Below are 26652 nucleotides of genomic sequence, written 5' to 3'. Positions count from 1 at the left end.
CGACTGAGTTAAGATTGGTTCTTGACATAGTCATGAGCATAGATACATAATTGAGAGAGTCAAGCATGCTCTATATTATGAGGGGTCAGAGATGCTTGGTCTGATGCGACCACATGGTTTGGGGTATATGAACCGAGATTTGGAGTTTGATGAGTTATGTTAGTTTGGTGATGACTTAATATAATTCTCCTCAATTTTTGTTATCGTTCGGTCGCACGCTTTACTCCCTGTATGATAGAATGTGCCATAATACGAGAGAATGTGTTGAAGCGAGTGATCTTCACTTACTCAAAATGTGTATGAGTGAGAGTTATTGGATATTATTGTGATCTTTTATATATTTGGTATTTTAGATATACCATATTCAAAAGATTAGATATATCAATATTATTATCCCATAATATATTATTTGATATATCAAAGTGCATCCACAGTTTGAGGTGGAGTAGAATTCTAGTCATGCCATACTAGATGTCCTATAAATATAGGTAGCCTTCAGTTGGTAGATACAAGATGAAGTTGAATGAATTCACAACACAATACACAACTAAACATTCTTTCTGGTAATTCTTGGAGCATCGCCAGAAATCTCCAAGGGTTTAAAGTGTGCACGTGATCGAAATATTCTAGTAATATTTCGACGACCGCAAAAGGAACTAAAGATTGTTCGTGGGATTTGTTCGAGGGATTGCTTGTAGATCGAGTCAGAGATCCAATAACCGTGTGCCTTTTTTCCGCTGAAAAGGTACACACGATTTATTGCTTATGAGCATTAAATTCTAACACATAACTTAATTAATTATATTTTGTATGGATCTTTTAATTGAAATAAATTGAGTGTATGGCATACTATGTGTGTCGAATGTCGATCTGTTAGAGTTTTCTCAAATATCTTGTTTCTATACGTCAATAAACATGATAAAAAATGCGAAAGAAGATTGAGCATTACCTCGGATCATAGAACGATTTGTAACTTTTCTCATGGTTTGAAGCCTTTTAAGCACTCCAATTCTTTATAAGATGGTTTGAAGTCTTCTAAGCACTCAGGAATGAAAGAATCAAGGAAAGAGGAAAGACATACGATTATTTAAAGAATGAAAGCGGATAGACTATCGGGTTGTGTATTACTTATAATTATGGGTCATACTGGTTAAATTTCATAGGCCCATACAATTATTTTTTATTTTTTTAAAAAAGGTCAGGTAGCAAAAAACTACCCGACACCAACCCACATTCAATATATTGGGTTCGGGTAGAAACCAAAACTGGCTTTTTTAACAACAAAACCGACCCTATTGGGTTGAATCGGGTACCCGAACCCGACTACAGAAATCCCACCCCTAGTCATAGGATACATTCATAAGAGTGAGGGAATCAACATTGGCCTTGATGTCATGCATGAAGTCGGTGATAGTTTTGGAGTTCTTGACCGGATTGGCAAGTTGATTTTTGAGTTGTAGAATACGGCCACGACTCGGGGCAGCATATGTTTTGGCTAGTGTCATCCAAGCATCAAGCAAGGAGGTAGACACAGCGATAAAAGGTATGAGTGTGGGTGTGAGAGACTAGTTATGGAATTGAGTAGAAGCTGATCCCGACGAACCCAAAACGAGTAGGCAGGAATGGGGATCGTGGCACTGTTTTGAGTGAGGGTGGGCGTTGGGCAGGTTTTGGATCCATCAAAAAAACTCATAAGATCGTAATCGATGAAAACGAAATTGGAGTTGCCATGTCGGTAGTTGGAGGATGTGAGATTGAGAAGTATTTGAGCGGTGACGTTAATGGAGATTAAGGGGGTATCAAGGTTGGTGTAAGGCCCGAAAATATTAAGTTCTTAATTACGGGATTTAAGATTTAAATTTCGAATAAGAGAGAAAAGATGAATTTAAGAATGTATGGAAATTAGAGATTTCAATTTCGGGTCAGAAATATTTAATTTGAGGATTTTCGGATTTTAAGATTTTAATATCCAGAATTCTTAAATTAAAAGATTAAAAATAATTGAATTGATATTTATGAAATTTAAGATGTGAATTCCAAGATTATAAATATCATGGATTGAATTTGAGGATGAAATCCGAGCAAGGGACAATTTGCAAATATTGAGTAGTTCAAGGACTAAAATGCGATAAGGTCCAAAATGATTTAATTTTAATTCGAGAATATTTAATTTGAGAATATTTAGAGTTTAGAATTAAATTCTAATATTTTTAAATTATTTAGGATTAAAATTGAATTAAATCGCTTGTCCAGGGACTGAATTGCAATTAGGCCAAAGTTCAGGGGCCAAAATGCAAATAAGTAGATATATATCTACTTTTAAACGTGGGAATCAGATTATTTTCAGCAAAAAGTCAGAAAGTGGCCGAGAGAGATAGGAGAAAGGGTTCCAAGCCATTTTCGATTCTTTAAGCCCCGATATCTTTCGATCCGCCCGGTAGAATTTTCAATTGATCGTATATTTGCGATCACAGCTCCGAGTGCTACGTTTTGACGTAAGTTTTATGAATTTCTACCATGTTTGAATTTTATGATTTTGCTAGAATTAAGATTTTATTGTATATACATGTTCTAGCTTATACGACGATAGCATATCTAAGACGGATCGAGAAAAGATCGTCGTTTGGACATATTTTCGATTTTTTAAAGAATTGTTGCAATTCTGAAAATATAGGGCTGTCTATTTCGAGATTATGCTATTAAATTGGTGATGATATCATGGTTAGATCATAGTATGATTGATGTTAATGGTTTTGAAATTATCGAATTCGCATCGTTACGCCGTCGGGTTATAGTTGATGAAATTATGAAATTGTAAAAGCTGATTTCGAAATCTTTATGAGAGAATGAAGATGATATGATTCATAGAATGTTGATTTCATGGTTGTGAATCAAGTTTAGAGTTGTTAAGATTTACGGTTTCGAAATCGGTATGCCGTCGGTTGAATTTCGGTTCTTTGATCAAGTTTTTAAGTTATTAAGCATTGAATGGGATTGGAAGATGATTGTGAATTGTATAATACTTCCTTTCAGACTTGAGATGAAGATCATCTATCTCGAGTCAAAGTATTCAAAGAGATAAGAATATGAATCGAAGAATTCGAGTCGAATGCAGTTTGAAGCAAACAAGATCTTTGACTAGCAAGGTGAATAAGCAAGAGTTGGAATGAACAGATTGAGCCAAGTTTGAGCATAGCCTTGCGAGGTTCAAGTACTTCAGATTTAATATTGAAAGGTATGAATAGACATTAATAAGATGGACAGAATAACTCGAGATTGTTTCTGATTATCGAGTTGCCTAAAATCACATACATGCATGTTTTAATATATGTTATTGTTTACGTTTACATAGATGGGATAGATTATTCAAGATAGCTATCTTCTTGAATTCCCAGAATATTTATGTAAATGTTTACTTGTTTAATTTGATTTATAGTATTTTCTGTATTGAACATGTTTTTACATATATTATGTGATGCTTACAGATTTGTCAATATCCTTATGTGATTAGATGATTTGATTGCTTTGTTGGTTTAATTGAGTAAGTGTTCAAGGTGTTTTATAGCATTTAATGCATACAGAACATGTTGCATTCATCTTGAACTCCATCCTGTAAAGCACAGAGGGTTGAAAGGCTTAGAGTGCATATGACGTTTGGAGGGCTTTAGTTGAGTGGCACGGAATGTAGACTTACTTCCAGAGCCAGAAGACTCACTATAGTTGCACCAAAGTCAGAGGAAATGAAGTATTCAACTTCACCTCGATTGGGTGAGTTGGTGTTTGTTAAAGATTTTATTTCCTCGGGATTCCAAAACTACGATTTATTGATATCAGATTTGATAGCCTATTCCTTGGCACATGCATTGCATTTATGCATTAACCTAGAGATTTCTATGGTTTAGAATATGCGTTTATAAATGCTAGCATGTTATGTTATTATATGATATTCATGATTGAATAATTTACATGCTTAAATGATGTATATGCATGTTGTTCATACTGAGATTTATTCTCACCGGAGTTATTCGGGTGTTGTTTTGTTTGTATGTGTGCATTGCATCAGGTTGGGGCATGATCAAGCTAGAGTTGGTTTGGATAGTTCGAGAGAAGAGTAATAGCACATGGTGACTTCGGGTCTTAGCAGCTGTCGTATGATATGGTGAACTTAGATAAGATGACGTCTCTTTTGTATTTATGAGTTGTTGTAAACAATTGAGATTTAGATCTATATATCAGCAATGTTTCGTGTAAGTCTTCATTATATATCATATTTAGTATTTGTAGATGGATAGACTTGCATAAACCAAACTAGAACTGCTCAAGAGCAGAATTTCAGCAAGCCGGGCAGAGCAGGGCTCGCTCGAGCGGCACCCTAGGATCGCTCAAGCGAGTCATGGTTGAGTGTGTCAACCCGAGAATTGCTCGCTCGAGCGAGAGGTGAGGCTCGCTCGAGCGAGCCACCTTGGTTTAAAAAAAAAAATTGTGCTTGTTGATTGTTCTTGAGTCTTGATTGAATTATCATACTTTGTTGTTGATTATTCATTAATTGCCCCTTGAGATGAGATTAGCAACCCGAGGTCCCCACAACAGGTGGTATCAAAGCATAAAGTCTTGGACTAAGATAGAAGTTGAGCGGGGTAGATTGAGTCGCATGCATTGATAGTATTGCATGAGTATGCTTTACTTGTTTTACAGAATTATATGCGACTATGATTGCTTTATTGAACACTGCTTGCTTTATTGAGATAAGAATTACATGCTTATATGCTGATATGTATGCCTGATTTCTTGAATTCATTACATGAATTCGTTGCAAGCATGTAATATGTGAAAAAGCATGAGAATTTGTAAGCATGTGTTCTATTCAGAAGCATGAGAGTATATGTATGTTATTTATAATCTCTGCCATATATATTGCTTCTGTTATCGAATAAGACAGACTATGCAGATAGCATAAGAACCTCAGACAGAACAGAACCGCAGATAGAACAGAACAGTGTTGAGGTAAGTTTTTGAGCCGATGCACTGAGGAGTATGTGAGTTGAACAACTCCAAAGCTATGAATCATCAACTCAGAAAGATACAGAATATTCTATGTCTAGAAATGAGTTGATTTGAAGAGCTGGATCAGTTGTTCAAGAGAAGAAGATACAGATGAACATAGAATCAGCTTGATTTTATATCAGTTTCAGGACTTAGCAAGAAGTTGGTGAAGTTGCCAGAAGAAGTACTGAAATTGTTTGGCAGGTAAGTAAACAGAATTGTTTCTTTTCGTATATGCTAAAGAAGATAGAACAGTAGACTTTGCAGACTAGAAGCATAAGTTGATTTCAAGCCAGTAATAGAAGAACGAAATCATGAACTGGTAGTATGAGGCAGAGATGAATTTTTTTATTCACGCCTCTGTAATTGTGGAAACACTATAATCATCACCTTCACTAAACTTTCATAGCTGTATAGCTATGAAGCAAGCGATAGTGACAATAATAGCAAAGATCGAGTCAGTCTAAACGCCAGCAGATGAAGATATATAAGCATTTCTCCCCTAGCTGAAAGGCTCAAGTTGTATCAGATAAGAATATTATAGGTAAGTGAGTTAATTCTAGTTAACCGCTTATATATTGATTGCATAGCATACATTCATAGATCAGTGATTTGTTATGCTATAATCTGTATCTGATGAGCCCGTATTCATCGTATTTGCTAAAATTTTGCCTTTGAGTAGATGGAATACATTTGTAAGATTAATCATAGAAGATGAAATACAGAATTGAAGAAATAAGATTGAATGTGCTGATATCATGTGTGAGATATTAAGCTAGAATGCATTATAGATATTAATGCAATAACTGAGTATCAGTTAACAGCTGATTGAATCCGTGCATTGATAAAGCAATATAAATGAATAGAATTTATGATATGAGTTTCAGACATTAGATTTTGTTATTTCGGTGCTGGTTATATCACGATGATTGTGGAAGAATGTCAGTAGAAGTCTAGTCGATATATTGAACTAGTACAGAAGAGCATTACTTGAACTGAAGAACTCCAGAAACAGCTAGAAGATTGAGTAGAAAAGAGTTCTGTAGTACCGAAATAATGATTAATTCTATGACAATAAGTTAAGTCGAAAAGATTATATTCGACTATTGTCAGCTGAACTCATGTCAAGAGAGAATAAGAAAAATCAGTTACAGTTGAGCTTTATCTTCAATTTTGCTAAAGCTATTACATCATAGAAATCATGATTCTTGAATTTCTTGATATCGATTCAGAGGTTGTGTTATTTGACCTCGATTGATATTGATTGACTCTTATTCTTTTGCTAGAGTCTACTTTGATTCATTCGCTGTCATTCAGAATATTTGATTTTGACTGACATTTCCTTGAGCGAGTTCCTTTGATTTGAAATTTGAGAATTATTGATTATTTGATGTGTTTATTCAGTATATCTTGATGTATTTGGCTCGTAACTGATAGAAATTCAGATTCAGACCATCAGCAAGATTTATGGGTTTTTAGATAAGTGATAGATTTATTGGATACAGATCTGTACTTGTTGAATATTTGTGCTTGATAGATACTTAAAAGATCAGAATTGTTGCGATCCAAGCTAAACTCGATTGGTTTGGAACGATAAAAGTAACATTGATCTAAGATCAAGCAATAGAATATTGATTGAGAACGCTAGATTAAGATATGAGATAAGACAGCAGAGCAGAACAGATGAATTTTTGCGGTGAATAATCATTTGATTATGCCAGATATTCTAGATATGGAATATCAGGTTCTGAAAGAGACATATGAAAACAGATTTAATATCCATTCAGTTGTCTAAACATGTATGACTTACACGTAGTCAGTACTTGGAAATTAGTATTGGAAGAAGAACTGAAAACAGATACGACAGAATTGACAGTACCAATACTAAAATTCCAGTAAAAGAAGCAGAAAAGAAGAACGCAAGTGTTTTATGTAACAGATTAGTTACATAAGAGTTGAAAACAGATCAACTTTGTGAACGACTTTAGTTTGAATCTACTCGAATCGTCATGATTTTGCGGTTTAGAGTGTAGTAAATTTCGACAGATTTATGAATATGTTGTATTAGATATGATACAAACATAAAAGATACTTGTCATGCATTTAGCAAAATGATCAGATTACAGGAATTATGGAAATCTTTTGTCAAGATAGAGACTTTAGATTTGTTTTCTAGATTGTGGCATTGATTGTCAGATGTTCTGAGTGTTTGGTTGTATGAGATTTCATTATACCATCCTCTGATTAGTGGACTATCAGATGTGATTATCCAGATTTCCGAGGATATGCTCAGAACTATAGTACTAGATTCGGTACTAGTTGATTGATTATTTGTCACGTGATTACTATGATTCCTGTGACATCTATTTGATAGATATAAAGACAATATTTTGATGATTGATTGATCAGAAACACAGAATTGTCTTTATATTGAAACAATCTTACAGAAATATCAGCTATCAGACCAGATATAAGTTAAGAAACGATAGAGAATGTGAAGATTGCTTAGAACAGAATAAGAATAGAGCAGCATTAACAGAGCTAGTAGATGAGTAACAGATAGAGATTTGAAGCCTGAACAGAATGATCAGAAAAGAAATTCTTTTCCAAGCATCATTAGGTTCAGAAAGAGATTTTAGAAGCTATGAGTATTTGATCTAGCTAGTTGATTAATACTCAATCGTGAATTGTCAGATAGATGAATTGTTATCCATATGCATTGGCTGAAGAATATCAGCTAGAAGATGTATGTGCATTCAATTCAGATACGACAGAATTCGATAAGATTGTAAGCAAGACAGACTAACTAATGTAGAGTTAGATCACGAGAAAGAGCAACTTAGATATAAGTTGACTCAGTGATTATATGTATTGCAGAAGAAATCAGAAAGAAGATTAAGATACGATAGAAGAGAAGATATCAGAATAGATATCGAAAACTCAGAGAATTAAAGTTAGTATTACTTCAGTCAGCTATACAGCTTACGAGAATCCGCAGTCAGATCGAATGCGATTTCGAGGACGAAATCATTCCTTAGAGGGGAGGAAATGTAAGGCCCAAAAATATTAAGTTCTTAATTACGGGATTTAAGATTTAAATTCCGAATAAGAGAGAAAAGATGAATTTAAGAATGTATGGAAATTAGAGATTTCAATTTCGGGTCAGAAATATTTAATTTGAGGATTTTCGGATTTTAAGATTTTAATATCCGGAATTCTTAAATTAAAAGATTAAAAATAATTGAATTGATATTTATAAAATTTAAGATGTGAATTCCAAGATTATAAATATCATGGATTGAATTTGAGGATGAAATCCGAGCAAAGACCAATTTGCAAATATTGAGTAGTTCAAGGACTAAAATGCGATAAGGTCCGAAATGATTTAATTTTAATTCGAGAATATTTAATTTGAGAATATTTAGAGTTTATAATTAAATTCTAATATTCTTAAATTATTTAGGATTGAAATTGAATTAAATCGCTTGTCCGGGGACTGAATTGCAATTAGGACAAAGTTCAGGGGCCAAAATGCAAATAAGTAGATATATATCTACTTTTAAACGTGGGAATCAGATTATTTTCAGCAAAAAGTCAGAAAGTGGCCGAGAGAGATAGGAGAAAGGGTTCCAAGCCATTTTCGATTCTTTAAGCCCCGATATCTTTCGATCCGCCCGGTAGAATTTTCAATTGATCGTATATTTGCGATCACAGCTCCGAGTGCTACGTTTTGACGTAAGTTTTATGAAGTTCTACCATGTTTGAATTTTATGATGTTGATAGAATTAAGATTTGATTGTATATATGAAACGACCCTAACTCTATAATTAATAAATAAATATGCGGAAATTTTTTTTTTTTTATACTTACTAAATAAAATATGTACATATATGCCCATACATATATGCACAGAATAAAAAGATTTAAAATAAATAAATAAATAAACAAATAAATACTTAAATAAAAATGCATTCTTTAAAATAAAATAAACATTTGAGTCAAACATTTAATTAAAAATACTGCAAAATAAAAATGAGTAAATTCTGCATGCACTGAAAATATTTAATAAAATATTCTAAACTCACAACCACTGAAAAATAATAAAAATGTATCATGCTAAAATATTCAAAAACATGCAAGGTGACTCAGACATCTATCACGGTCACGGGGTCACTGCATGTCTGCTCATACATCCTCCCCTCCGGTGGGGACAACATCATCCTCAACGTCCTCACCTGCACCATACCAGTGTAGTGAGCCTAGAGGCCCAACATGCTAACATAACAAGGGTTTAAAATAATTTAAAACAATTAAATACTAATACATACATATACATGAATGAGCATGCTTGAAAATTACATAACATAACTTAACTTAAATAAACTTAAATAACATAATACATAACATTGTTGAGCAATTAATTTTCTAACATCGCATGGTTGTATCCGTAGTGTAACCTTAAATCATACATTAAATACTGATCAGCGTGGAAACCAACGTACGTGGCGGTGACGAATCACCTCTTAAATTGGCAGTAAACTGCACTTCAATAGGTCATATATGGGGACGAATCCCCCTTAAATTGTCACACTACTTCAACTTCCAACATAAAATATTTTATTATTGCTCAACCTTAAACATTTAATTATGCATAAAATTATTTCATGAATGCATGTACTTAAATAAAAATGTGTGTCCTTCATATATATTTAATTTAAATTTCTTACTAACATATAAATATTAAAATAACTTCAATGCATAAAAATAATTAAATATATATTCAGGACACATGCAATTTTCTCATGGATTGTACTGGACTGCTGGCCCTAACACTCAAGCCCAATTACTTAAATCTGGCCCATTAACACTGAGACTGGCCCATTAACATACTTAAGCCCAATAAGATTATTCTAAGCCCAATAAAATAATTTAAAGCCCATTAAAACATCCTAGGCCCAAAATAACTTAATCTGGCCCAATGGGCCCGAAAGCCCAAAGACTGGCCCAATAATTTCCATGGGCCCCCAAGGCCCATAAAAATTAATGGACTCACTTAATTAAATTAATTAAGCCCAAAATAAATAAATTTGACTCAAAATAATTAAATGGAGCCCAATTAAATTTTGAGATTTAATTAGGCCCATTAACCACTTAAACTTAAATAATATCTTAAAAATAAAATACCCGAGCCCGACTCACTTAACCCGAACCCGGACCCAACTAACATAACCCATGACCCACTGACCCGACCCGGAACCCACAGCCCGACCCGGACCAGCTAGAAACCCTAGAACCCGAACCCCTCTCTTATCCTTCTCCTCGGCCGCGAGCAGCAGCTTTCCGGGGCTGCTGCCGCCATGCTCCGGCCATCCCCTGGCCGGAGCACCACCACCTACCCCTAGCCCTCTTCAAGAAGTTTCCAACAAGCTAAAAACCAGCCCAATCCGAGCCCTAATGAAGGAGAACGAACAAAAACAAACTAGCCCTTATTCTGCTCGCCTCCTGCGCGCGACAGCAGAGTTTCGGCCGATCGGCCGGCCAGCTCCGGCCATCACTGGCCAGGAACTCACTGGAAAAACCTACCCCTATGTCGTAGGGTTCTAACCCAACTGGAATCACCCTAAAACATGCTCTGTGGACCGAGAACGAGCAAATCTCCGGACGTTGCGCAATCTGCGCGAACTGTTGCACCAGCTACTATGGCTTCGGTTTCGGCCCTTCTTGGCTCAAACCACTCGACCCCACTGACCATAGGGACCCTAAGGTAACCCCATGAACCATGAACCAGCAGCTGGAACAACCATGGCTAAGAAAACGTGAGCAAGGTGGATACAAATGCATGAACAAGATACAAACATCAAACCCGAAACCATTTTCTGAAAATTATTTGAACCAAACTGTGCATACACGACACACACATATATATTCACTGACATGGTGCGAAAAAGAGGAAGAAAACATGCCTTTCACCGATGCAAATAAAGAGCTAAGTGCGTAGGACGTTTCCGGGACGACGATTGGACGAAAACTTGACAAAACGTTCGAAAGTTGGCTATGGAGGCTTGAAGGTTTCTGCTGAAAACGTGAGAATGGGGTGGAAGGAGAAGGTGTCGGCTGATGGAGTTAGAGTAGGATAGGTTTTTGTTTTAAATTTTGATAATTAGGAATAATCTAGGATAATAACTAACATAAAATAATTAGGTAGATAATATAACATAAATATAAGATTTTAAACTTTTAAAAATACAAAATAATCTGATATAAAAGATAAATCCCGAAATATAAATTTAAGGGATTTTTAAACATTAATAAAAGTCATTAAAATGACTTATTTTGGCTAAAAATAAACTCCTAAATAAATATATAATTAAATACTATAATTTTCTTGACAAAATACCTTAAAATATTATTTTGAGGCTCATAAAACTCATAAAATATTTTTGGCTAAAAATATTTTGGTATCTCGTCCGTCCACGTTCCCGTCTACGCGATCAAAACAATTAATTAAAATACTAAAAATCATAAAAATCACTAATTATGGGTTAAATGCTTAAAAATAAATTATATCATGCACAAATAATTCACATAATTATTTAACCCATAAATCTAAAATTTAAATAATTAAATATCCTAATTATGCATGCGGATTTACGTATTTAAAAAATACCGGGTGTTACAATTCTCCCCCCCCCCCCCCCTTAAATTGAATTTCGTCCTCGAAATTAAAGTACTTACCCGAACAACTCCGGGTAGCGAGTCCTCATGTCTGCCTCGGTCTCCCAAGTAGCTTCCTCCTCTGAGTGATTCAGCCACTGGACTCTGACCATCGGTATGACCCGCGTCCTAAGCCTCCGCTCCTCCCTTGCCAAGATCCGCACTGGTCTCTCCTCATACACTAGATCTGGTGGCAACTGTAAGGGCTCGAAATCCAACACATGCGACGGGTTGGATACATATCTCCGAAGCATGGATACATGAAAAACGTTGTGCACTGCCGCTAGCCCTGGTGGTAGAGCTAAACGGTAGGCCAACGTGCCAACTCTCTCCAAGATCTCGAATGGCCCTATATACCTCGGATTAAGCTTGCCCCTCCGGCCAAAACGCACTACTCCCTTCATCGGTGACACCTTCAGGAATACGTGATCACCTACAGCGAACTCCAAATCTCGTCATCTGGCATCTGCATAACTCTTCTGCCGACTCTGAGCAGTCCTCATCCGATCTCGAATCTGAGTCACAATGTCAGCTGTCTGCTGCACAATCTCAGGACCCAGTAAAATCCGCTCACCAACCTCATCCCAATGCACAGGAGATCTGCATCTTCTCCCATACAATGCTGCATAAGGAGCCATACCTATAGACGACTGAAAACTGTTGTTATAGGTAAACTCCACTAATGGCAGTCTAGTCTCCCAAGAGCCCCGAAAATCAATGACACAAGCTCTCAGAAGATCCTCGAGAACCTGAATCACTCTCTCGGACTGACCATCTGTCTGGGGATGAAATGTTGTACTGAACAAAAGCCTAGTCCCCAAAGCCGTGTGCAGACTCTTCCAAAACGCAGATGTGAATCTCGGATCTCTGTCTGACACAATAAACACTGGTATGCCATGCAGTCTAACAATCTCTCTGATGTAAAGCTCTGCATACTGTGTCAAAGTATAAGTAGTCCTCACCGGCAAGAAATGAGCTGACTTGGTGAGTCTATCCACAATCACCCAAATCGCTGTACAACCTCTGGCACTCTTCGGTAAGCCAACCACAAAGTCCATCGTAATATTCTCCCATTTCCATTCCGGAATAGGAAGAGGTCTAGAAGTCCTGTTGGACGCTGATGCTCTGCCTTGACTTGCTGACAAGTCAAGCACTCTGACACCATTCTCCCGATGTCACTCTTCATCCCGGGCCACCAATACAATAGCTGCAAATCTTTGTACATCTTCGTACTTCCGGGGTGAATGGAGTACAGAGATGTGTGAGCCTCTGCTAAAATCTCAGCTCTCAACTGATCGACGTTCGGTACCCACATCCTACCACGGTACTGAACGATACCATCCTCCACTGTATACAAGAGATTACCTCTAGCCTCATCTCTCTGTCTCCATCGCTGCAACTCCTCATCAGTAGACTGTCCTTCCCTAATCCGATCTCGCAGAACTGGCTGCACCGTCAACACTGACAAGCTCGGTGCATGGCCACTCGGATAACACTCCAAGCCAAATCTCTGAATCTCGCTCTGTAGTGGTAACTGTACTGTCAAACATGATACCACTGACGACTTCCGACTCAAAGCATCGGCCACTACATTAGCTTTACCCGGATGGTAGCTAATGTCACAGTCATAGTCCTTCACCAACTCCAACCATCTGCGCTGTCTCATGTTCAACTCCTTCTATGTGAAGAAGTACTTGAGACTCTTGTGGTCTGTGAAAATCTTGCACTTCTCTCCATACAGATAGTGCCTCCGGATTTTCAAAGCGAAAACCACTGTTGCCAACTCCAAGTCATGCGTCGGATAATTCTGCTCATGAATCTTCAGCTGCCTCGACGCATATGCAATAACCTTACCACACTGCATAAGCACTGCGCCTAAACCTAGTTTAGACGCGTCGGTGTACACCACTAACTCCTCGTGTGGTACTGTCATCGCTAACACTGGTGCAGTAGTGAGTGCTTCCTTCAGCTGATCGAAGCTCCTCTGACAGTCTGAACTCCAGATAAACTTCGCATTCTTCTTGGTCAAGGAAGTCAAGGGTACTGCAATAGAGGAAAAACCCTTGATGAACTTCCTATAATATCCTGCCAAACCCAAGAAACTGCGAATCTCTGAAGCATTCTTCGGAATACCCCAATTCTGCACTGCCTCAACCTTAGACTGATCAACTGCAATCCCATCTCTCGAAATAATGTGGCCAAGAAATGCCACCTGCTCAAGCCAAAACTCGCACTTGCTGAACTTGGCATACAACCGATGCTCCCTCAAAGTCTGCAAGGCTGTCTGAAGATGCTGTCTATGCTCCTCGATGCTCCTAGAATAAATCAAGATATCATCAATAAAGACTATGATGAACTGATCTAAATACGGCTGAAAGACTCGGTTCATGAGATCCATGAAAACCGCTGGAGCATTGGTCATCCCGAATGGCATCACTAAGAACTCGTAATGCCCATATCGTGTCCTGAAAGCAGTCTTGGACACATCTGTATCTCTAACACGCAACTGATGATAACCAGATCGCAGATCGATCTTGGAGAACACTGAAGCTCCCTGCAACTGGTCAAATAAATCCTCTATCCTCGGCAGTGGATACTTGTTCTTCACTGTGACCCTGTTAAGCTCTCGGTAATCGATGCACAGTCTCATACTGCCATCCTTCTTCTTCACAAATAACACCGGAGCTCCCCACGGAGAAAAGCTAGGACGAACAAAGCCTTTCTCTAACAACTCCTGAATCTGCTCCTTCAACTCTTTCATCTCGGTAGGAGCAAGTCTGTACGGTGCCTTAGAGATAGGCACGGTGTCTGGCACTAAGTCGATGCTGAACTCCACCTCTCTCACTGGTGGAATTCCGGCAACATCCTCCGGAAAGACATCCGGAAAGTCACGAACCACCTCTATCTCTGATAATGATCTGCTAGATGGCTCTGAAGTCGTGACAATACTCGCTAGAAACCCCTGGCAACCCCGTCTCAACAACTTCCTCGCCTGAATATGAGATATCATCTGAGGAATATCACTGCTCTGAGATGCATGAAAAGTGAACGGGTCGCCTACTGTAGGTCTCACTGACACTGATCTCCGACGAAAATCAATCGAAGCTCCATTGACTGTCAACCAGTCCATGCCCAAAATCAAATCGAATCCACTCAAAGGCAAAACTACTACATCTGCTCGAATGGAGTGTCCCTGCAGCTCCAACTCCAGTCCTCGAATAACCTTCGAGGTAGAAATAATCTGCCCTGACGGCATAGTAACATCATACCCACTGTCACTACTCTCAGGTGTGATGCCTACCCGCCTGATAAACTCCAGGGAGATAAACGAATGCGTAGCCCCTGAATCTAGAAACGCAAACGTGGAGTTGCCTCCAACTAGAATTCTCCCTGCACGCAGAAAATTCCCAACAGTTTCATACCACTACTAAATTTTCCCCAACGAGTCACTACAAATTCTTAATTCTAATCACAAGTAAAACATGCTTCCTATTCTAACATGCAGTTAAATAACCCAAATAACAAGAATTCCAAATTAAAGACTAAATCTTTAACCAAAGGAAACTTATTAAAATGCTAGGGATAAGATATACCGGTGATCAAGGAGGTGTCTGGATCTACCTCCTCAGCCTGCATCACAAACACCCTACCAGCGGTGTTCTTCTTCCTGGGGCAGTTAGCTATCTGATGCCCTGGCTCCCTACAGTGGTAGCAAACTCCTGCTCCCAATAGACAAGGTCCCGAATGCATCTTCTGGCACTTCGGGCAAGTAGGATAAGCTATGGCATTAGGGGCCCCGCCCCTCTGCTGCTGCGGCCTCTGCTGTTGTGGTCTCTGCTGCTTATTCGGGCCCTTAGCCGGCCCTGTAAACTGCTTCTTCGCAGGAGGCTGCGAAGATGGTCGCTGGTACCCAGCCTGAAACTGCCTCTTCCCTTGCTGCTCCCTCTGGATCTCTCTCCGACCCTCCTCGGAATGCAAGGCTCTACTGACTGCAGACTCATAAGTAAGGACGTCTGCCATACGAACATCATGCCTGATATCAGCCTTCAGGCCCTCCACAAACTGCCTCAACTTCTCCTGCGGACTATCAGCAATCAAGGGCACAAAGTGACAGCCCCTCTCGAACAGCCTCACATACTCAACCACGGCCTTGTCCCCCTGACGGAGACTCATAAACTCACGGATCATGCGACTGCGCACATCCTCAGTAAAGTACTTGGCGTAGAAGGTACGCCTAAACTCTGCCCAGGTCAGTGTAGGAAGGTGAACTCCCCTGGCTGCACCCTCCCACCAGAGCGCTGCATCACCCCGCAGCATGTACGTCGCACAGTTCACCCTGTCGGTGTCTGTGATCCCCATATAAGCAAAGATGGACTCCAGAGAGCGAATCCATCCCTCCGCCACCAAAGGATCGGTGGTCCCCACAAACTACTTGGTTCCCTTCTTCTGGAACCTCTCAGCAACGTCCTCCTCGTGGGACAACCTGGGACGAGTAGCCTGCTGCTCTAACAGAGCAGTAATCCCAGCCATCATATTTGCATTGGCCTGCTCCAATGCTGCAATAGGGTTCTGCGGAGGTGGAGGTGGAGGTCCCCCACGTCTGTTAACTGGTCTCGGAGGCATTCTGCACCACCACATATTCATTTACGTAAATCGCCATGCATAACTAAGTTGTTTCAAATTAATGCTAACTTAAATTCTAAAAATTAAATCATGCTATAAACACTTAAAACTTACAGACCGGTAGCGTGGATTTCTAAGATCGCATAGCAGTAATGACCCCTCCAAGAACCGTGCTCTGATACCAACTGAAACGACCCTAACTCTATAATTAATAAATAAATATGCGGAAAATTTTTTTTTTTTTATACTTACTAAATAAAATATGTACATATATGCCCATACATATATGCACAGAATAAAAAGATTTAAAATAAATAAATAAATAAACAAATAAATACTTAAATAAAAATGCATTCTTTAAAATAAAATAAACATTTGAGTCAAACATTTAATTAAAAATACTGCAAAATAAAAATGAGTAAATTCTGCATGCACTGAAAATATTTAATAAAATATTCTAAACTCACAACCACTGAAAAATAATAAAAATGTATCATGCTAAAATATTCAAAAACATGCAAGGTGACTCAGACATCTATCACGGTCACGGGGTCACTGCATGTCTGCTCATACATCCTCCCCTCCGGTGGGGACAACATCATCCTCAACGTCCTCACCTGCACCATACCAGTGTAGTGAGCCTAGAGGCCCAACATGCTAACATAACAAGGGTTTAAAATAATTTAAAACAATTAAATACTAATACATACATATACATGAATGAGCATGCTTGAAAATTACATAACATAACTTAACTTAAATAAACTTAAATAACATAATACATAACATTGTTGAGCAATTAATTTTCTAACATCGCATGGTTGTATCCGTAGTGTAACCTTAAATCATACATTAAATACTGATCAGCGTGGAAACCAACGTACGTGGCGGTGACGAATCACCTCTTAAATTGGCAGTAAACTGCACTTCAATAGGTCACATATGGGGACGAATCCCCCTTAAATTGTCACACTACTTCAACTTCCAACATAAAATATTTTATTATTGCTCAACCTTAAACATTTAATTATGCATAAAATTATTTCATGAATGCATGTACTTAAATAAAAATGTGTGTCCTTCATATATATTTAATTTAAATTTCTTACTAACATATAAATATTAAAATAACTTCAATGCATAAAAATAATTAAATATATATTCAGGACACATGCAATTTTCTCATGGATTGTACTGGACTGCTGGCCCTAACACTCAAGTCCAATTACTTAAATCTGGCCCATTAACACTGAGACTGGCCCATTAACATACTTAAGCCCAATAAGATTATTCTAAGCCCAATAAAATAATTTAAAGCCCATTAAAACATCCTAGGCCCAAAATAACTTAATCTGGCCCAATGGGCCCGAAAGCCCAAAGACTGGCCCAATAATTTCCATGGGCCCCCAAGGCCCATAAAAATTAATGGACTCACTTAATTAAATTAATTAAGCCCAAAATAAATAAATTTGACTCAAAATAATTAAATGGAGCCCAATTAAATTTTGAGATTTAATTAGGCCCATTAACCACTTAAACTTAAATAATATCTTAAAAATAAAATACCCGAGCCCGACTCACTTAACCCGGACCCGGACCCAACTAACATAACCCATGACCCACTGACCCGACCCGGAACCCACAGCCCGACCCGGACCAGCTAGAAACCCTAGAACCCGAACCCCTCTCTTATCCTTCTCCTCGGCCGCGAGCAGCAGCTTTCCGGGGCTGCTGCCGCCATGCTCCGGCCATCCCCTGGCCGGAGAACCACCACCTACCCCTAGCCCTCTTCAAGAAGTTTCCAACAAGCTAAAAACCAGCCCAATCCGAGCCCTAACGAAGGAGAACGAACAAAAACAAACTAGCCCTTATTCTGCTCGCCTCCTGCGCGCGACAGCAGAGTTCCGGCCGATCGGCCGGCCAGCTCTGGCCATCACTGGCCAGGAACTCACTGGAAAAACCTACCCCTATGTCGTAGGGTTCTAACCCAATTGGAATCACCCTAAAACATGCTCTGTGGACCGAGAACGAGCAAATCTCCGGACGTTGCGCAATCTGCGCGAACTGTTGCACCAGCTACTATGGCTTTGGTTTCGGCCCTTCTTGGCTCAAACCACTCGACCCCACTGACCCTAGGGACCCTAAGGTAACCCCATGAACCATGAACCAGCAGCTGGAACAACCATGGCTAAGAAAACGTGAGCAAGGTGGATACAAATGCATGAACAAGATACAAACATCAAACCCGAAACCATTTTCTGAAAATTATTTGAACCAAACTGTGCATACACGACACACACATATATATTCACTGACATGGTGCGAAAAAGAGGAAGAAAACATGCCTTTCACCGATGCAAATAAAGAGCTAAGTGCGTAGGACGTTTCCGGGACGACGATTGGACGAAAACTTGACAAAACGTTTGAAAGTTGGCTATGGAGGCTTGAAGGTTTCTGCTGAAAACGTGAGAATGGGGTGGAAGGAGAAGGTGTCGGCTGATGGAGTTAGAGTAGGATAGGTTTTTGTTTTAAATTTTGATAATTAGGAATAATCTAGGATAATAACTAACATAAAATAATTAGGTAGATAATATAACATAAATATAAGATTTTAAACTTTTAAAAATACAAAATAATCTGATATAAAAGATAAATCTCGAAATATAAATTTAAGGGATTTTTAAACATTAATAAAAGTCATTAAAATGACTTATTTTGGCTAAAAATAAACTCCTAAATAAATATATAATTAAATACTATAATTTTCTTGACAAAATACCTTAAAATATTATTTTGAGGCTCATAAAACTCATAAAATATTTTTGGCTAAAAATATTTTGGTATCTCGTCCGTCCACGTTCCCGTCTACGCGATCAAAACAATTAATTAAAATACTAAAAATCATAAAAATCACTAATTATGGGTTAAATGCTTAAAAATAAATTATATCATGCACAAATAATTCTCATAATTATTTAACCCATAAATCTAAAATTTAAATAATTAAATATCCTAATTATGCATGCGGATTTACGTATTTAAAAAATACCGGGTGTTACAATATACATGTTCTAGCTTATACGACGATAGCATATCTAAGACGGATCGAGAAAAGATCGTCGTTTGGACATGTTTTCGATTTTTTAAAGAATTGTTGCAATTCTGAAAATATGGGGCTGTCTATTTCGAGATTATGCTATTAAATTGGTGATGATATCATGGTTAGATCATAGTATGATTGATGTTAATGGTTTTGAAATTATCGAATTCGCATCGTTACGCCGTCGGGTTATAGTTGATGAAATTATGAAATTGTAAAGGCTGATTTCGAAATCTTTATGAGAGAATGAAGATGATATGATTCATAGAATGTTGATTTCATGGTTGTGAATCAAGTTTAGAGTTGTTAAGATTTACGGTTTCGAAATTGGTATGTCGTCGGTTGAATTTCGGTTCTTTGATCAAGTTTTTAAGTTATTAAGCATTGAATGGGATTGGAAGATGATTGTGAATTGTATAATACTTCCTTTCAGACTTGAGATGAAGACCATCTATCTCGAGTCAAAGTATTCAAAGCGATAAGAATATGAATCGAAGAATTCGAGTCGAATGCAGTTTGAAGCAAACAAGATCTTTGACTAGCAAGGTGAATGAGCAAGAGTTGGAATGAACAGATTGAGCCAAGTTTGAGCAAAGCCTTGCGAGGTTAAAGTACTTCAGATTTAATATTGAAAGGTATGAATAGACATTAATAAGATGGACAGAATAACTCGAGATTGTTTCTGATTATCGAGTTGCCTAAAATCACATACATGCATGTTTTAATATATGTTATTGTTTACGTTTACATAGATGGGATAGATTATTCAAGATAGCTATCTTCTTGAATTCCCAGAATATTTATGTAAATGTTTACTTGTTTAATTTGATTTATAGTATTTTCTGTATTGAACATGTTTTACATATATTATGTGATGCTTACAGATTTGTCAATATCCTTATGTGATTAGATGCTTTGATTGCTTTGTTGGTTTAATTGAGTAAGTGTTCAAGGTGGTTTATAGCATTTAATGAATACAGAACATATTGCATTCATCTTGAACTCCAGCCTGTAAAGCACAGAGGGTTGAAAGGCTTAGAGTGCATATGACGTTTGGAGGGCTTTAGTTGAGTGGCACGGAATGTAGACTTACTTCCAGAGCCAGAAGACTCACTATAGTTGCACCAAAGTCAGAGGAAATGAAGTATTCAACTTCACCTCGATTGGGTGAGTTGGTGTTTGTTGAAGATTTTATTTCCTCGGGATCCCAGAACTACGATTTATTGATATCAGATTTGATAGCCTATTCCTTGGCACATGCATTGCATTTATGCATTAACCTAGAGATTTTTATGGTTTAGAATATGCGTTTATAAATGCTAGCATGTTATGTTATTATATGATATTCATGATTGAATAATTTACATTCTTAAATGATGTATATGCATGTTGTTCATACTGAGATTTATTCTCACCGGAGTTATCCGGCTGTTGTTTTGTTTATATGTGTGCATTGCATCAGGTTGGGGCATGATCAAGCTAGAGTTGGCTTGGATAGTTCGAGAGAAGAGTAATAGCATGTGGTGACTTCGGGTCTTAGCAGCTGTCGTATGATATGGTGAACTTAGATAAGATGACGTCTCTTTTGTATTTATGAGTTGTTGTAAACAATTGAGATTTAGATCTATATATCAGCAATGTTTCGTGTAAGTCTTCATTATATATCATATTTGGTATTTGTAGATGAATAGACTTGCATAAACCAAACTAGAACTGCTCAAGAGCAGAATTTCAGCAAGTCGGGCAGAGCAGGGCTCGCTCGAGCGGCACCCTAGGCTCGCTCAAGCGAGTCATGGTTGAGTGTGTCAACCCGATAATTGCTCGCTCGAGCGAGAGGTGAGGCTCGCTCGAGCGAGCCACCTTGGTTTAAAAAAAAAAATTGTGCTTGTTGATTGTTCTTGAGTCTTGATTGAATTATCATACTTTGTTGTTGATTATTCATTAATTGCCCCTTGAGATGAGATTAGCAACCCGAGGTCCCCACAGTTTGTGTGGGTTGAGTAACGTTGGAGACGGTGGTATCTGAATTGGCCATGGTGGTGTTGGTAGGCAACTAGGGTTGGCGGCTACTGTTGACGGCTATGGTTTATGGTGTGAGCCGAGGGGAAAATTGATACCATAAAGCTTGCGGTCTCATTTTTTTCTCAGCGGAAGTATGTTGTTTATCTCCTTGCTCGCTTTACTATGCATAATGCCAAGTCTGTCCAAACACCATGGCTATGGGCACCACCTTATCTCTTCATGATGGTGATCCCTCTACTGATGCATCTCGCTATAGACAGGTTTTCGGAAGTCTCGAGTACATTCTCTTTACACGCCCTGATATGACATTTGTTGTCAACCGCATGTCCCAACACATGCACTCTCCTTTAGAACATCAATGGGGCACTGTCAAGCGCTTACTTCGCGATCGCAACAGAAGTCTCAATTATGGTATTCATCTCCATAGGGATACTGCCCTCTCCTTACATGGCTTCACTGATGCCGACTGGGCTGGAAACCCTGATGACCGTTGTTCTATTGTCGCCTACGCCAAACACATTGCATTGGACTATCACTTTGTTCAAGAGCTTCTTCAACGGTCGCAATTGCGGATCTCTCATGTTCTTTCTCAAGATCAGCTAGCGGATGCACTCACCAAACCACTGTCCTATGCTCGGATCCGTGACTTACCTTTCAAGATTGGTTTTTTTCATGAACCACCATCTTGAGGGGGTCTGTTAGAAAATATTCTTGTAGATATTCACAATATTTGTATTGATATCACATTATCTTATTAGCTCATATCTTAAGTAGTTTTCATGTGCATCAAACTGTAAGTTAACTCCAAGGAGCAACGGTCGGTTACTCACTCCTCCACTGAAGTCGAATATCGTGTTATCGTCTCTGGTGCAGCCGAACTCACTTGGATCAGCTCTCTACTTTTTGAGCTTGTCGTCTCTCTCCCATCTGTGTATGTGTTGTATAGTGATAATATTGAGGCCACTTATTTCTGTTATTATCCAGTTTTTCATTCTCGTATGATCTTGTTCAATGATCGCAATTGCAAATCTCTCATGTTTCTTCTCAAGATCAGCTAGCGGATGCACTTACCAAACCATTGTACTCTTTAGGAATTTTTTATTGAATGGAACATGCTCGACTCCATGACTTAACTTTCAAGATTGGTGTTTTTCATGAACGACCGTCTTGAGAGGGGGCATGTTAGCAAATATTCTTGTATCACAATATTTGTATTGATATCAAATTATCTTATTAGCTCATATCTTAAGTAGTTTTCATGTATATATAAGTTAGAGATTTATTTTGTGTATATCTTTACGCTTTCATAAAAAAAAACTATGTATTTATATATACTAATAATTGATATCAATAAAATATAAAGGTCCATAAACTTTATACTACTATCCACATAAGGATTCAAAAGAAATAACAAAATTAGCTAATGATCAATTTTATACGTCCAAAACCAATTAATCATACACCTCGATTATATATATATATATATATATATATATATATATATATATATATTGTGCAATTTAAAATTTTAATCATTTATTTTAAATAAACTTTAAAAATTAATCTCAATATGTGTTTTGGAGGGGAAAATGTGTCTCGGACTTCTTCTCCATTGCATTAAAATATATTTTTATGTGGAGCTCAGGATCTCGTTAATCCCATTGACAACGCTATGTTTTAAGAAGGGTAAATTATAAATCAATACTTAAACTCATTTTCAATTTACATTTTAATACCTAATCCATTTAAACTTATTTTCTACTTCCTGGAGAGAGAAAATCTTGTTTCCAATTACCAATTATACCCTTTTCTATTTAAAAAAGGTAAGAAAATGGATATAAAAAATAAGACTAATCCAAATAGTATTTATATAAAAATTCAAATAAAAATAAAAGAGCATAAACCATATCATATATATGTTTATGTTGATACAGAAGCAAGTATGTGTTTAGCAAGTAAACATATACTTTCAAGTCATTATTGGAAGAAATATGATAAAGGATTAAATATTCGAATAAGAGATGAATCAATTATCATGCTTGATACAGTAGCAGAAAAATTAAAAATAGAAATTGAGGAAATAAAATTTGTAATACCTATTATATATCAAATAGAATCAGAAATTGATATTATAATAGGAAATAATTTTTTAAGAATATCTTCCGTTTACGCAATTTGAGGATCACATAACTTTAAACAAAGGATCATAAATATTTATATTCCCAAAATACGAACGGCATTTCGTGTAGAAAATGAAGAATTTACAAAGAATTTTCATAAACGAAATACAAACGCAGTAGAATTAAAAATAAAAAATATTTTAACGATTAATCCTGAAAATAAAATCATGAAGAAATTTCATGATATTTGTTCTGAAAATCCTCAGGAAAAAATTAAGAAAAGAAAACAATTTATTGCTTCAATAAAACTTAAAGATCTTAATATCACAATCCGTGAAGTACATAGAAGATGCAACATGGATGATGTAAAAATATTCGAAAAAGATGTTCAAGAATTACTCAAACTTAAGATAATCATTCCAAGCAAGAGTCCACACTCTTCACTAGCCTTTTATGTCAGTAAGAAAGATATTGATAAGAAAATAATGGTAATTGATTATCAAAAAATGAATAATAAAACAATCATGGATGGATATTACATCCCGAACAAAAACAATTTACTATCTTATATAGGAGGAATGAAATATTTCTTCAGTTTAGATTGTAAATCAGGATTCTGGAAAATTCAGTTAGATCCACAAACACAATTACTTACAGCATTCAGTTGTCCAAAAGGGCAATATCAATGGACTGTATTACCTTTCGGACTTAAACAAGCTCCAGGTATTTTTCAAAGATATATGGATGAATATTTTAAACCATATGTAGATTTTTGTTGTGTTTATATAGATGACATATTAATTTACTCAAAAACATTGGATCAACATTATAAATACCTCATGACAGTATTAGATATCTGTCATAAAGATGGCATTATACTTTCTGAAAAGAAAGCACAATTGTTTAAACAAAAATAAATTATCTAGGATTACAAATAAAAGACGGAAAACATTGTTTACAACAACATATACTTAAAAAAATTCACGATTTTTTTAGTGAAATCAAATATAAAGATCAATTAAGAAAATTTCTAGGATTATTAACATATTTTGGAAATTACATTAAGAAACTTGCAGAGATCAGAAAAACTCTTCAGGAAAAACTTTAACATGACTATAAATGGAAATGGTCGAAAGAATATACTAATTACATCGACACTATTAAAAAAAATAATTAGTAATCTTTCTGAGTTATATTTTTCTTCAAATAAAGACATAATAATAATTGAAACGGACGCATCAGATGAATATTGGGGAGCATGTTTGAAAGCTTATACAGGAGAAAGAAATTTAGAATAGCTTACTAAAACAACCACAAGAAATAATGAATAATTATGTAATTATACATCAGGAACCTTTCAAGGCACACAACTAAATTATCATTCAAATGAAAAAGAATTATTAGCTTTAATATTCAAATCAAGAAAAATATCAAGAAATGCAGGGAGAAATGCAACAAGGTTAATTAGATGGAAATTGGAATTGAACCATTATCATTTCGAGATCCAGCATGTCAAAGGAACGGATAATTCATTACCCGACGCATTAACCAGAGAAATTCATCCAAATTATACTATCCGTAGTAACGGAATAACAAAAAAGATCTTAAGTAATCCAGAAAATGACTACAAGTCATCCGAACATATCTCAGAAAGCATAAGGAATATAAATTGATGAAATAAGATTTATATTCATAAACATGAATTATTTTATGACTTCAAGTCAACCGAACATGCCTCGAAAAGCATTGAGAATATAAATTGATGATATGAGATTTATATTCAGAAACATGAATTACTCTATGAGTAAAATAATCAATCTCATTTATGAAGATTGGTTCAATTCTTGCAAAAGAATTCATAAATGCAATGATACGCATAATAAAACTATCCAAATTACTCATGATAAATAGTTAAATTTTTAACCATTATATATATATATATATATATATATATATATATGTTTTCTTGTGCAGGATGGAGCAATTAAATCAATTAGAAGAACAATTGATTAACATAGATGAAGAAATTCAGATTCTTCAACAAAGAAAAAAAGAATTTAATCGGGAAAATTCAGAGGATAAAAGAAAAGATGAACCTCGTCATCATCACCCTCGCCAAGAACATCAATCAAGATAGCAACTTCATTTGACAAAATAATGAAAATGAATGAAATACAATCAGTAGTCACAGCCAATACTGACAACAAAGAAAAAGAAAAAGAAAAAAAAAAGAATCGGTGGACACAGCCGGCACCGAGAATAATAATAAAGAAGAAATGACGTTTAAAAGCGCCCTTGAAAAAAGAGAAAGAAAGATGATCAATTTGCGACCACAAAAACCAATTTTTTAAAAAACAAATTTTTCAGAAAAATTCAAGACTGAGTTCTTTGAAATATTAAACTATTTGAGAATAGTCAAACCATCTGCAGGATTTTGGCTACAAACTTGTGACACACAAAGCATATCAAGAGCAAGAACATTACAAGGAGCACCATCGCATGAAGTCGCAAGATTTTTTTCAAATGGATTATTAAGCGGATTAGAAGTCAGTGCAAATAACAGAAGATATAACTATTTCCCTATCAACTGAGAAATAGTATTATCCAATTCAAGAAAGCAGTCTTCAAGGACGATCCAGTATTAACATTGAGAATTCATTCAACCCTTCCAGATTGGGATAATAAAAAATTCTACCAACCAATGGTATATATTCAATGTCGAAGAAATAAAGAAAAGTTCTTATTTGAAGGATCAAATGAAGAGAAATCAGTACTGGAAATCTCAACTATTCCAAAAATAAGAATAAAAACACTAATCGACATGATCTCAAAGACGGGAAAGATTGATGACAACTCAAAGGTTAAAATAAGTTTTGTCTCTAGTAAAATTTTATTAACCACTGGACACAAGGAGACAATCCAAAAGAGAGATCAAGTCATATTAGCTCAATTTAAAGCTCAGATCTATGCAGCAAGAGTTGACATGACCAGAGAAACTCAACAAATGTTATGCAAGAAATTAGGTACAAT

The sequence above is a fragment of the Henckelia pumila genome, chromosome 1 (assembly GCF_033568475.1).
Source record: "Henckelia pumila isolate YLH828 chromosome 1, ASM3356847v2, whole genome shotgun sequence".
Classification (NCBI taxonomy): domain Eukaryota; kingdom Viridiplantae; phylum Streptophyta; class Magnoliopsida; order Lamiales; family Gesneriaceae; genus Henckelia; species Henckelia pumila.
Note: the sequence above shows the minus strand (reverse complement) of the source record.